The sequence below is a fragment of the Lupinus angustifolius genome, chromosome LG14, assembly GCF_001865875.1.
Source record: "Lupinus angustifolius cultivar Tanjil chromosome LG14, LupAngTanjil_v1.0, whole genome shotgun sequence".
In the NCBI taxonomy this organism is placed as follows: Eukaryota; Viridiplantae; Streptophyta; class Magnoliopsida; order Fabales; family Fabaceae; genus Lupinus; species Lupinus angustifolius.
The window spans coordinates 13,640,272-13,645,993 of NC_032022.1; positions in this window are offsets into that span (position 1 = coordinate 13,640,272).

Genomic DNA, 5,722 nt, shown 5'->3' on the forward strand with positions numbered 1-5,722 from the left:
CATTATTTTTTGCATAAAGCTCTTACAGGTTGCAAGGATAGTTTTCAAGAAAATCTTTTCCATCCAGAGGTTCCTTTCAATAATGCCATCTCAATCAATCCTCACCGTAGATATATCCTTTCAGAGGATCTACTATGGTACACATGGTGTGCCACTGTTTTGTATGTCACACCCATTGCTTTGCAAACTCAATCCACATATAGGTTCCTGACTGATCCCCGAAACCATGATCATTTGCTCTAGACTCTGTTAGAATGGTTCTCACCTTTAAGCTGGTGGCGGGCAAGATTGAATGATGCTCTAGAAAACGCTAGAGCAAGGAAATATCCTGCAAGAGATTTTCAAAAGCTCAGGACCATTTTTATTGTCCATAGGCCCTACTCACAACACCCTGCTACTAATCTTCCGTGTTCCAGGAATCAAGCCTATGTCTGGGATACCTTTGACACATACCCGTTGGTGGAAAATTATAGAAAAGAACTTGAAAATCATTTAAGTCAAGTAAATTTTTATGAATATGTGCCAGATAGTTCTATGAGCACTTGCATTAGCCATTGTGATAACCTTACTAACCTCCTGAGGAGCAAAGGGGTAATACAAGTAAATAACTCGTTCTACCAAAGAGTGGGTGAAGCAAGTTCCTCCAGACAAAATGAGTTAGGGACCAACCAATCTACAAATACAGACTCAATAATGGAACCGGTGGACCAAGACATGGACCAAGATGCTCAAGACACAAATGTTGAGATAATGTATATAATGCTGGCAGAGAAAGTCACTTATGAAGAGACAAGACCCCCATGGTGGTACACTATGTATGGAAGTGTAAACTCTGAAGAATGGCATTACTATAATCTCTCTCCAAGTCAGAATTCAAGATAAGAAGGAATCTTCCCGAAATCATCCAAAGTAAGCATAAAATGTGGTGTCATATAGGACAAAGTGTGATGAGTTGTAAAATAAAATAAAATAAAATAAAATGAAATGTAATGTCAGATATATTATCATGTAAGATAAGGTGTGATGAGTTGTAAGCTAAGGAATTGTGTGGTGTGATATTGTAAGATAAGGTTTGGTGAGCTGTAAGATTCTTGTGAAAGAGATAGGGGTCTGCTTCCTTCTATAAATAGGAATGCTTAGACCACATTGTACTCAAAACAAGAACGAAATAAAACTTGTGTTTTCATATCCATGTCTTCCTTCTAAGCTTTCTATCTTTCTGAAAGCCAAAGCTATAATGTTTATACCATAACCCTCTACAGAGATGTTAGTATGCTCTGCACTTGCCTCTATGAGGATCCTGTGCATCAGAAAAGACATCTGACTTTAGATCCATGATACGGTCCTGCCTATTGTGGTAACATGCTATATAAGAGTAGCCGAACCTTGAGACAAATAGAAGCCAACGGTTGGCTCACCGAAGTCTCGGTTGATGAACTTTATAGGTGTGTTATCATGATAGGAGGCTCCCGGCCAGTGTCGTATCAGAGCCACCCCAGGAAAACAAGGGGTACATATGGTATGAATGTTATAGGAGAGGTGAGTAGGAAAGGACACACAATAATGAATACAACTTTTAATGGTTCATAAGAATCTTTTAATTAATATATTGACATTATGGTGCTCATGCACGATAAAGAACATATTTATGCTGTCTCTCTATGCTTTCTTTGATGGGTAAGAATTCAGTTTACCTCCTTCCATATATCATACATTTCTCACTTATTTACTAATACTTCTTTAATTCTCACTTTTTATTTGTACTCATAAACAATTAAACTATGATATGATTTTTTGATGCATTAAGTGTTTTATTCATAGAAGTATTCATGTCTCCATCATCCTATAAATTAGCCATGAACTGAGAGGGGTCATAGTCAGCCAATATACCGCCACTAATCTAATCTACTAATTGGCAACTATCATTTAGGCAATTTATTTCAGACTAATAACTTCCGTGCATCACTTATTTTTAAATTAATCTAACCAAAATATACTCATATTTTCATGGTGCACCATAAACATTAACACCATATTAAATTAAAAGTATTAAATTAAAAGTATGGGTATTCATGAAAAGCACTCATCTCCTGTAATAAATATGAGAGAGTTGTTATTTTTACATTTCTTTGTAAAGATAAAATGTCATTATATTTGTATTAAACAATGGTGGTCTAATGATGTAAGGCTTCATTAAATCTCTTAGATGACCAAATATTTGATTTATGAAAGCGACATTAATTAGAAGGGGTAATCATACCTCGAAAATGATCAGTTCATCATACTTTCTTTACCAAAAAGTAGAAATATACCATTAATAATAGAAAAAAACATAAAATATCACAATGCTATTTTTTCTTTTACTTTGATGAATTGTCATCTCTGCTGTACTAGATAATCTTCCCCCATATTCCACTTGTTGTCAAATCTGGTGGTAAAAAAACCAACAATGTTTTAGCCACTACCGTGAAGTTGACAATTTGGCGTCAAACTATGCTTCTTCTGCATTTTGATGCGAGTGAAATCTGTTAGTGAAGTGCCAAGTTGTCAAAGTAGTTAATTAAGGTAGAAATCGTTAGGCTATAAATAGCCTTGTGTAATAGTTAGTTAAATTCAGTTTTTTATTATTTAAATTCAGTTTTTTATTTTTAGAAAGTTCTGAATTCTTTCTTCTAAACACATTATCTTGTATTCTTGATCTTGAAGGAATAAGATTGTTCGAATTCTTTTTATTTGTTCATAAGAATTCTTATCCTTATTCATTGAATTCATCATTTTCTTCTTAAATCCTTTCAATTCTACAACACCCATAACAATTGATATCTAGAACTTTTTTCCCGGGGAAGGATGGCGGAATCCACACGTATGCAAGTTGCTGTACGAGAAATAGAAGAACAATTGGAAACACGAATTTCAGAAAAATTGGAGCTACGTATGGCAGAATTGATATGCTCCTGAAAAAAGTCTATGAATGAATCTGTCAAACAATCAATCAAAGAAGGGCTAAAGCAGAATTCAGCATTAGAAGACTCATCCTTAACAAATAAATCTAGTCATGGAGGTCGTGATCACAACCATACAACAGGTGAACGTACTAACCCATACCAATATGCATGTCACACACGATTGTCTATGATTGAATTCCCTAGATTTGATGGAACCAATGTACAAGAGTGGCTATATCAATGTGAAACATATTTCATGGTGGATAATACACCAGAGGATTTTAAGGTGAAATTGGCAATCATGCATTTTGAGGGGAAATCACTTAAATGACACCATGCGTATGTGAGGTCTATGTGGGTCAATTCTATGCCCACATGGGGGGAATATGTGAAGATCTTGATTGAAAGATTCGGGGAGGCTTATGATGATCCTATGGCAGAATTGATGAGGTTGAGACAAAATGGTACGATCGCTGACTACCATGAAGAGTTTGATGCTATAATCACGAGGATGAATTTGTTAGAAGATTACATCCTGAGTTGTTTCTTGGGTGGGTTAAAGATTGAAGTGCAGATGATGGTAAAAATGTTCTAGCCTCAAACAGTACGAAAAACATTCACCTTGGCCAAGTTATATGAGGCTGCTAGTCCCAATGTCTATCATATTGTGAAACCCAAAATTAACACAAATCTGGGAGGAAGACCCTTGCTCAATCCTAAGTCTTCTATGGCTGATGGCTCAGAATTGTTGAAAGAAAACCCAAGATTTAACAAGACTTTGGCCTCAGCTTACATGAATGAGAGAAGAGCTAAGGGATTGTGTTACTTTTGTGATGAACCTTACACAACAGAACATAGGTTGTCCCATAAGAAGCTACAAATTCATTTACTGGAAGTAGATGAAGGATATGATATTAAGTCTATCAAAGCCAAAAAATTGGTTGTCAACCCAGGTGATGAGCCTCACATATCTGTTAATGCTCTAACAGGTGTGGCTAGTTTCAGAACTATGAGGGTCACATGAAGGTACTAGAAATTGGATCCATCTATTGAGTGGATTCTACAAAAGTATGTTGATGTCTTTGCTCCTCCTAATCAACTGCCTCTTAGGAGGGCATCACATGATCATAAAATTCCCTTGATGCATAGCATGGATCATGTGAATAAAAGGTCATATAGGTATGCTAAGGAACGATATTAGTGATGAATTGATCCAGGAAATGTTGAATTCTGGTGTAATCCAGAATAACACTAGTCCTTATGCAAGTCCAGTGGTTCTAGTTAGGAAAAAGGATGGTACCTGAAGACTATGTGTGGACTATAAAGATTTAAACAAGGGCGGGTTAAGGATAGATTTCTCATTCCTCTAGTTGATGACCTTATGGATGAATTACATGGCTCTAGTATCTTCTTTAAGATTGATCTGAGGGTATGATACCATCAAGTAAGAATGAGCCCACATGATATTCATAAGACTGCATTTAGAACACATAGTGGCAATTTTGAGTATTTGGCAATGTATATTGGGCTTACAAATGAACAAGCTATATTTTAGAGTTTGATGAACTCAATTTTCAAGGGCTTCCTTCGAAAATTTCTACTGGTGTTCTTTGATGACATACTGATCTACACCAGCACACTAGGGGAACATCTGACCCACTTAGAGTTAGTTCTTGCAATGATGAAGAAACATCAATTATTTGCCAAACAATCTAAATACTATTTTGGGGTCAAAAGAGTTGAGTACTTGGGTCATTTCATATCAGCTCAAGGTGTGGCTACTGATCTTGCAAAAATCAGTGCACTGCAGAATTGGCATCTCCCTCAAACACTCAAAAGTTGAGAGGATTTCTAGGCCTAGCTGGTTACTATAGAAGGTTTTTCAAGGGATATGATACTGTTTCCAAGCCCCTCACTGAAATATTGAAAAAAGACAAATTCAGATGGTCTCCTGAAGTTAAGAATGCATTCGAGCACTTGAAAGAATTATTGACAACTGCTCCTGTTTTGGCTTTATCAAATTTTTTGCAACAATTCACATTGGAAGTAGATGCATCAGGGCCAGGGTAGGTGTTGTGTTGATACAAAACAATCATCCAATTGCTTTTATCAGTAGAATATTGAATCAACAGCAACAATCACTATCAACCTATGAGAGGGAACTGATAACTATGGTATTTCCAGTTCAGAAATGAAGGCACTATTTTTTGAAAAAACACTTCATCATAAGGACTGATCATAAGAGCTTGAAGTATATGTTGGATCAAAGACTAACAACTGAGTTTAAAAAAGAAATGGTTGGTTAAACTTATGGAATTTGATTTCTCCATTGAGTATAAGCTCAGAAAAGAAAATGTAGTTGCTGATGCTTTATCAAGAGTGGATGGAAATGAATGTCAAACATTGTTAATACACACCATGGATTCAGAATTGTTAGATAGAATCAAGAAGACTTGGGTCAGTGATGATAGTCTTTAGAGGTTGATAGTGCAGTTACAATCAGGATTTGCTAAGCATAGACACTATACTTCGAATGTATTAGAGTTGAGAAGAAAAAGTAAATTGGTGGTGGATAAAGATGCTTCATTGAGGTATGAATTGTTGCAATGGTTTCATGAGGCAGCATCAGGGGGACATTCAGGTAGAAATGTCACTACACAAGGGATCAAGGTCGTGCTATACTGAAAGGGGTTGAACAAGGATGTTAAAACTTTCATTGAGCAATGTTCCATTTGCCAGAGATACAAGTATGATACAACTGCTTACCCTGGGTTATT